At 43.7% G+C, this 9,767-nt stretch overlaps 1 long non-coding RNA gene across 1 annotated transcript; it reads left to right on the forward strand.

Moving 5' to 3' along the window:
- The first annotated feature begins 104 nt into the window (after positions 1-104).
- Positions 105-4,143, forward strand: LOC140071111 (uncharacterized). The gene is made up of 3 exons (XR_011849044.1): positions 105-191; positions 651-706; positions 4,008-4,143. It is a non-coding gene; the product is annotated as an uncharacterized lncRNA (long non-coding RNA).
- Positions 4,144-9,767: the final 5,624 nt, after the last annotated feature.

Below are 9,767 nucleotides of genomic sequence, written 5' to 3' on the forward strand. Positions count from 1 at the left end.
GCGGGTCACTTCTGCGGGGGAGTCAGACTTTACCGCAATAATTGGGGTTTAGAGTGAAATGTCCCCCCCTAAAAAGCTGCGGAAGTGGTATGACCCTGTGTCTAGACTGCTAAACCCAGCAAAACAATAGCAAACCGATAGAGAGCGGAGCGCTGCATAGAGATAGAGGCTAAAAATATACTGGAGGACAAGTATGGCTGCCCGGGGGACCGGCGTGTATATATGTCACTCATAGCTATAGGGAAAGGTGATGAGATTATGCGGGTATAGGGGGTAGGTAGGTGTACGTAACATACAGATAGGTATAGTTAGTAGGTAGGTATAAATAAGAGGTTTTATATACACCATATATAAGATACATAAGAATATATTTATATATATATATATATATATATGAGGCAGGTTGGAACACGTAGGTCGAGAGATGCATAAAAGGTGGGTGAATATGTGTGTATATATATATATATATAGTATTGATATAAAAAAAATATAGATATAACGTAGGTATATGAGGTAGGTGGATATATGAGGTAGGTATAGATATAAATTCGGTAGAGAGATACAGATGAGGGACGTGAAAGAGCTTGGTATGATGTAATTTTGTATATATATATATATATATATATATATATATATATATATATATACAGATATGAGGTGTAGGCAGTTACAGATGAAGATATTGGCGATATACAATATAAAAGAGGTAGGTAAGTAGATATAATGTATACAGTATATATAGGTAGGGTAGATACATACATAACTGATGTGGGGGTTAGATCTGGGTGACTGGTTTTGCACCCAGTATAATAGTGACCGTTCTCCATATGTTATTGTCCCTGGAGTCCAGGATACATCTGTATCATCGCTGTACTGTCATATACATACACATACTGTCATATACATATATACACATCCTATATGTGATATACATCCAGAGCAGTGCAGACACATCACTCGGTGTCCTCTCCATAGTACGCTGTGTTTACATCGCCAGGACACGCAGAGCTGAGGCTGCTTTGTTTTGTCGGCTGTTATTGCAGACGGATCAATGGGAGGTGAATTGAGGATAACTTGGAGGAGTCATGTGAGGACACAGAGAGAAAGAGACTTAAAGAACTTCACAGCTATAGATTGTCCGGAAGGAAAATACAATCTCTGCAAGAAATAAATTAGTATAGCGGAGAAAATAAATGTATATTTACACTTGACATCCATATTCATCATCCTAATATTGTGTAGTATTGTGTGTCCCTCTCCTACGGCCAAAACGGCTGCGACTCTGACTCTTCATGGGGATCCTCTGATACCAAGATGTTAGGAGCAGATCCACAGGATAAGCGATGAAAGTCTGATCATTGGGGTCAAACTTGGTGACCCCAAGTCCCTGTCCCATACAGAATGGATGCATTGTTCCGGAAGTCTTATAGAAGTGTATACGGTGCTTCATCCTGCACTACATTAACTGCTATGGGACTTGTGAAACAGGACACATGATACTTTGTCCATGCCAGTACTACAACATAACATTTTATGCTTTATTTGGTCAATGACATTTGCATAAGCAATAATACAAGTGACTGTGTATTCTATCTTATATACATGTCATACACCACACAAAAATGTTAAGGGTAGACTTAATCAATACAGTGTTACAAGTCTGTGAATATACCTGTCCAGATATACACTCACAGGCCACTTTATTAGGTACACCTGTCCAACTGCTCGTTAACACTTAATTTCTAATCAGCCAATCACATGGCAGCAACTCAGTGCATTTAGGCATGTAGACATGGTCAAGACAATCTCCTGCAGTTCAAACCGAGCATCAGTATGGGGAAGAAAGCACGGTGGCGGAGTGAGTAGCACTTCTGCCTTGCAGCACTGAAGTCTTGGGTTCGAATCCCACCCAGGTCAACATCTGCAAAGCGTTTGTATGTTCTCTCCGTGTTTGCGTGGGTTTCCTCCGGGTACTCCGGTTTCCTCCCACACTCCAAAACATACTGGTAGGTTGTTTAGATTGTGAGCCCCATGGGGACAGGGACCAATTTGAAATGCTTTGTGCAGCGCTGCGTAATCTGTGTGTGCTATATAAATAAAGAATTATTATTATTATTAAAGGTGATTTGAGTGCCTTTGAACGGGGCATAGTTGTTGGTGCCAGAAGGGCTGGTCTGAGTATTTCAGAAACTGCTGATCTACTGGGATTTTCACGCACAACCATCTCTAGGGTTTACAGAGAATGGTCCAAAAAATAAAAAACATCCAGTGAGCGGCAGTTCTGTGGGCGGAAATGCCTTGTTGATGCCAGAGGTCAGAGGAGAATGGGCAGACTGGTTCGAGCTGATAGAAAGGCAACAGTGACTCAAATCGCCACCTGTTACAACCAAGGTAGGCAGAAGAGCATCTCTGAACGCTCAGTACGTCGAACTTCGAGTCAGATGGGCTACAGCAGCAGAAGACCACACCGGGTGCCACTCCTTTCAGCTAAGAACAGGAAACTGAGGCTACAATTTGCACAAGCTCATCGAAATTGGACAGTAGAAGATTGGAAAAACGTTGCATGGTCTGATGAGTCTCGATTTCTGCTGTGACATTCGGATGGTAGGGTCAGAATTTGGCGTCAACAACATGAAAGCATGGATCCATCCTGCCTTGTATCAAGGCTGGTGGTGTCATGGTGTGGGGAATAATTTCTTGGCACTCTTTGGGCCCCTTGGTACCAATTGAGCATCGTTGCAACGCCACAGCCTACCTGAGTATTGTTGCTGACCATGTCCATCCCTTTATGACCACAATGTACCCTGTAACATCTGATGGCTACTTTCAGCAGGATAATGCGCCATGTCATAAAGCTGGAATCATCTCAGACTGGTTTCTTGAACATGACAATGAGTTCACTGTACTCAAATGGCCTCCACAGTCACCAGATCTCAATCCAATAGAGCATCTTTGGGATGTGGTGGAACAGGAGATTCGCATCATGGATGTGCAGCCGACAAATCTGCGGCAACTGTGTGATGCCATCATGTCAATATGGACCAAAATCTCTGAGGAATGCTTCCAGCACCTTGTTGAATCTATGCCACAAAGAATTGAGGCAGTTCTGAAGGCAAAAGGGGTCCAACCCGTTACTAGCATGGTGTACCTAATAAAGTGGCCGGTGAGTGTATATCAACACTGATTGTGAATCAGTTTCTTCTTCTGTTGGGCAAATGGAACAGGTAATAGGTAGGCAAATAGCTAAACAACCCATATAAAAGAGTGGTTCTGTAGGTGGTGACCACAGACCATTATGTTTTGATCACTTTGCATTTTGTCATTGCTCTTTTCCCCTAGAGGTAGCATGAGGTTGTGTCTACAACCTTAGAAGGGTTTCCTGCTCAACACCATGGGATTAGGATTTGCCAGAGAACACCAAGATTGGGAGATTCAACATTTGCGCTGTGTTCTCTTAATCGATAAGAACAGGATCACACTGAGCTCATGTGAGACACGCGACAGAGTATGGAAAACTTTCTACCCCCTGCAACATCCTCCAGCATGACTGGTTTGGCAGTGGGTCGGTAATGATATGGGAGAGGCATTTTTTTGGAGCACCGCACAGCCCTCTGTGTGTCTGACTGCCATTAGGTACCCAGATGAGATCCTCAGACCCGTTGTGAGTCCATATGCCGGTGGAGTGGCCCAGGGTTCCTTGTGAATCTAATTGAACACATCTGGGACATATATCTCGTTGCATCAACCAGCGTCATGTTGCGCCACAGACTATCCAGGAGTTGAATGATGCTTTAATCCAGGTCTGGGAGAAGATCCCTTTGGAGAACATCAGGAGCCTCGTTTCCTTGTTTTGAGGCATTTCCACTAAAGTTAACATGAAATTAGATTGTCCACTTTGGGAATCATTCTAATCCAGACGTAATCATGATTCTAATCAATCAGATTCTAATCATGAGTTACCGTATTCAGTTTGATTTTCTTTGATTTGCTTTTTATGTTTTATTTAGGAGCACAGTGTGGAAATACGCTGCTTAGAGCTTGTAAAGAGAGGATCTCATGGCGGAGGTCCAATTTGAAAAGGAAAAAGCAGGACTCTCCTTGGGCTCTGGCAGCAAAGATTCATTTTTATGATATAAAAGCATTAAAAAAGTAAATAAATTGTAAGTACAGTGTGTTTCGGCCTATCAGAACAACTGATGAAGCCCTCACTATAGAGGGCAAAAGGTGCTGTCTATTTAAATGCTTTTATACAATAAAAGTGAATCACTTCCTACATATGATACTAGATACAGCTTCTTAGGGAGTGGAGGACGTGTCCCTACTTCTGCTTTCAATTTGCAGTTTCAGGACCTCTGGAGGACCTTCAATGGTCCTGAAATGACTCTTGTGTATATGTGTATTAAGAGCAGGAACGGATGTACAAGGATTTCATGGGTAAAGGTCTTTTGTGGTGGGTGGCCATGGGTCCCCTAGAAGACTTGGACCCTGGGCTTACGCCAATATTATAATCCACGACTGGTTGCAGCAACTAAACCAACTGGAGAACCCTAGCTCCAGGGATCCGACAATCCTATTACACTATGGGGACCTTTACTGTATAATGGCTGATAGAATTCCAAAATCAGAATAGTAACCTGGGTACTTGCACTGTACTGATTTATTTTCCATTATTGCCAGTAGATGTGACTATGAGTAATTTACCAATGGGGTGAATCTTAGGACCAGACTAAATCTGTTCATATCTAGGTCAAAAAGTTTCGGCTTAATAAAACACTAAAGATGAGATATTTTAAGAAAAATGACGGCGGTACATGTTTGATCTAAAATTATAATTAAAACTGATAATTATGCAGATAAATCTTCTCTATGTGTCCCCGGGGGCTCATCCTTGGACACTTCGCCTTCTATGTCCTCACTGCCCTTTGGCTGTAAGACAACTGGCTGGAGTGCTGCTCCCTGCTGTGCAGAAATTTGTTACCCCTCCTCCTCTTCTCTCCCTTCTTCCCATAGTCTACAGATAGAGAGGATTAACCCTTGCCTCATTATTTGTCAGGATCATGTGAGGACAACTATCCTTCTCACTCTCATTTTTGTGTTTCTTTTAAGTTGCTTGTTTTTCTCTGTAGATTTCCGAGTTTAGGGTAAAATCTGACAATTTGATGTGTGAAGCCTGGAAGACCCTGTTACAACATGAGACACATTGAATCTATTTGTCAGTGGATCTGACCCGCAGCATATCCCTCCATCATCACAGCACATGTTATCCAGCCGGAAAGCCATATAATTATGTAGTTAAAGGGAAGAAATAAGACTAAAGTTGTCTCATTGAGGTCTAGGGGCAGTTCTCTTGACATTCTCAGTGAAGGGAGAATTGTAGATAAGTCGTAATGATGGGTCAGTGTTATAGAGGTCATTGTACAGGGAGGAGGAGGAGATAAGCTGTGACATCATCTATTGTCAGTAGTGATGTAATGATGGGTCAGTGTTTTCTATATAGAGGTCATTGTACAGGGAGGGGGAGGAGATAAGCGGTGACATCATCTATTGTCAGTAGTGATGTAATGATGGATCAGTGTTATCTATATAGAGGTCATTGTACAGGGAGGGGGAGGAGATAAGCTGTGACATCATCTATTGTCAGTAGTGATGTAATTATGGGTCAGTGTTATCTATATAGAGGTCATTGTACAGGGAGGGGGAGGAGATAAGCTGTGACATCATCTATTATCAGTAGTGATGTAATTATGGGTCAGTGTTATCTATATAGAGGTCATTGTACAGGGAGGGGGAGGAGATAACCTGTGACATCATCTATTGTCAGTAGTGATGTAATGATGGGTCAGTGTTATCTATATAGAGGTCATTGTACAGGGAGGAGGAGGAGATAAGCTGTGACATCATCTATTATCAGTAGTGATGTAATTATGGGTCAGTGTTATCTATATAGAGGTCATTGTACAGGCAGGGGGAGGAGATAAGCTGTGACATCATCTATTGTCAGTAGTGATGTAATGATGGGTCAGTGTTATCTATATAGAGGTCATTGTACAGGGAGGAGGAGATAAGCTGTGACATCATGTATTGTCAGTAGTGATGTAATGATGGGTCAGTGTTATCTATATAGAGGTCACTGTACATGGAGGGGAAGATAAGATAAGTAACATCATTTGGTTCATAATGTAAATAATATGAAACATGACTCCACCCCCTCAAAAAAGAAATAATAATTAATTACTATTTTGTGTCTCTGAAAGGGGCCAGCACTGCATAGGGGCCCGTAACTCTCTGCCCACCCCCCGCCCATCCCACCTCCTATTGTGCAGTGTGCACCTTCCTGCCGCTAGGGTTCCTCCTTGACGCAGCTTACCTCGGCCCGCCCTCCGGTGCACCCTGTCCTCCTGCCAATGACCTTCCCGCCAGCGCACCTCGTCCTCAGGCCCCCTGCCTGCCGGTCTCTAGAGCTCTAACATTGTTTTTTTTTTAATGTGTACACCTCATCTTCTGGCTACCAGCCCTCCTCCCCCCCCCCCCCACCAATCAACTAATCTGTGAAAATGCATGTAACTATCTTTATATAAGTTTAGATATATATGCTTAGATCTGTATGAGTGCACATGGTGCTTATATGCTGTGTATGTATAAGAGTATATAAAAGTGTGTGGATGATTAAAACTTTAAGTGGTGTATATAAATGTGTGTATATATTGTAGAAGGGCACAAGGTGTTGTGGTGGATGGTAGATACGTGTCACCGTGGTGCCTGGCCTCGGTGAAGTAAAAACCAGTATTGCTGGTGTCAGCGGCGTTCGGCCACTGACACTTTTGTTATTTTAGCATAGCTGCAATGCAGCTGATCCGGGTCGGGTTTTTTCTGGAGCAGTCACAGTGCTGGGTGGGATGGCTGCTCCCACGTTCCAGGCCAGGGCTTGCAGCCCTATGTAAAGCCACCTGTGTCAGGAGAAGGGTGGGTGGTTCCCTACCTGTGTGTAGCTGAGTGGAACACAGGGAATAGCAGAGCCAGAGCTGAGCCTTGCTGTGTGGGGAAGTCTGAGGACTGAAAAGGTGCTCCTAACCCAGGAGGGTGAAGTACGGTACTGTGTCTGTGAATGTGAACTGTGCTTGATAACATGGACTGAGATTTATCATATGGACTATGCATTTTGTTTTGCTGGCTGGAGCAAGCCCTTTTCCCTGTTATTTTTATGTCTAAATAAAGACACCTGTTTTGTTCACCTGAAAGACTGCTGCCTGGCGCTTCTCTAAAGGCTACCATTTGAGTGAATCCCTACAATATATATATATGCGTATAAATGGTTGTGTAGATATCCAGCACATGCACCCCCCGTTATATAGGAAGCCGAGCACACAGCCCCTAGTATATAGGTATCCAGCACATACTCTCCAGTATATAGGTATCCAGTATACTGCACCTAGTATATAATGTATATAATGTAATGTATCCAGCAGCTGCACCCCCAGAATATAGGAAGCTGAGCACACTGCCCCCAGTATATAGGTATCAAGCACACTGCCCCCCAGTGTATAGGTATTCAGCACACTGTCACCCAGTATATAGGTATTCAGCACACTGTCACCCAGTATATAGGTATGCAGTACACTGTCACCCAGTACATAGGTATGCAGTACACTGTCACCCAGTACATAGGTATCCAGTACACTGTCACCCAGTACATAGGTATCCAGTATATAGGTATCCAGTATATAGGTATCCAGTACACTGTCACCCAGTATATAGGTATCCAGTACACTGTCACCCAGTATATAGGTATCCAGTACACTGTCACCCAGTATATAGGTATCCAGTACACTGTCACCCAGTATATAGGTATCCAGTACACTGTCACCCAGTATATAGGTATCCAGTACACTGTCACCCAGTATATAGGTATCCAGTACACTGTCACCCAGTATATAGGTATCCAGTACACTGTCACCCAGTATATAGGTATCCAGTACACTGTCACCCAGTATATAGGTATCCAGTACACTGTCACCCAGTATATAGGTATCCAGTACACTGTCACCCAGTATATAGGTATCCAGTACACTGTCACCCAGTATATAGGTATCCAGTACACTGTCACCCAGTATATAGGTATCCAGTACACTGTCACCCAGTATATAGGTATCCAGTACACTGTCACCCAGTATATAGGTATCCAGCACATGCCCCCCAATATACAGCTTTGCCTGTGCACACACTATGATGTCATGAGGTGGGGACACCCGCACTACTGCTGAGGTATCCCGGGGAGCGGAGGAGCTGTGCGAAGAACCAGATGGTGAGTACTTAGTTTATTTTTTTATGTGCTGGGTGTGGGGATGCTCCCCCTTCTCCATTGTGACTGTGCTCTGGCCAGTTGTCTGTCCCACTAGGTGGAAGAAACAAGTTTGACTATATCATCATGGTTCCTGCTGCAGAGTGATGTGAACACTCAGCAGAGGGCATACTAATCTATGAGGGATGGATGCAACCAGATGACATTCTTCCTCGACCTCTGCTGCGCTCACATTGTGGGAGGATCCCAGTGATGTCACTGTTCATAAAAGGACCGTTACTTCACGGGGGATAAACACCCTGAATATTTCCAGCAGCTGATTACTGGTCGTCCCCCATGTTCACTCCTCTTCCCACTTTCAGGTGAGTGGGAAGAAACAGGACGACGTATCTTGATGTATCTGTATACAGTGGAATATGTAGGAAATCCACCTCACATATCCTAACAATGTAGACATGTAACCAGATGTGAACCTACCGTTAATGACGTTGTACCAACTTACAACATGTTAAAAAAGTTGATCATTGAGAGTCTGACCCCAGCAATCTAGAGGACAGTGGTCCCATTCTCAGGTTGAGCATGGTCAGATGTCCTGCTGCTCCATTCAACAGTAAGGGAGTTTCAGAAATTGCAGAGCACAGCGCTCAGGTGTCACCAACACTACCATTCACTGTTTAGGAGAGCCCAGAGATACCTGAACACTGTGCTTGGGAATTTCCGTAATTCCCATGGTATTGAAGAGTGCGACAGCACATATGCTAGTCCTGCCACTCTTTCCATTGGAGAGGACAGGATTGTTCTTGTAGGGTCCCAGCAGCTGGATGAGTCATGAGCTTGTTATCCCCTATACTAGCTTTATAGGTGATAACTTGAAAAATTGGCATGACCCTCTTAGGCTAAAAAATGGCCAACTTTTGAACCAAAGAGGAAGAAGCACCAAAATCAACAGCCTAATAAGGTAGAAGACAACTAGGTACATTTACTTACCTGTCCAACGATAATGCACTGTGCCGCAATTCACTAAGATCATCCGATATCCTGCATGCGTCGCTTTCCCACTCAGGTCCGCCGGAGTTCACCTTCTTCTTCCTGGTGCACTTAAGTGCATTGTCTTGCGACACAATTTGAAAGTTAAATCCCGCGCTCAGTACGAATCAATCAGATTGTCCGACGGCGCGCACCCGATTTCTGTCGCATGAAAGCCAGCGCAGTCCCCTGTTAAATACCTGTCCAAGCCGTGCAATCCCCCAAAACATCAAAAAGTCAGAGGAAAGTGCGATCCGCGACCCTTAGTAAATAAGCCCCAATCTCTCAACGCTATCATGATTGCTAAATGTCATGGTTTCTTCATGAGGAGGCCACCAGCAGGCGTAAGGAATCTTACAGGACAAGTGTGTGTAGTGGAAAGAACACTACAACATAGAAGTAAGGGTAGAAATCTCTCATTATATGCTAAAAAGTAACCTCA

The sequence above is a fragment of the Engystomops pustulosus genome, chromosome 7 (assembly GCF_040894005.1).
Source record: "Engystomops pustulosus chromosome 7, aEngPut4.maternal, whole genome shotgun sequence".
Taxonomy (NCBI): Eukaryota; Metazoa; Chordata; class Amphibia; order Anura; family Leptodactylidae; genus Engystomops; species Engystomops pustulosus.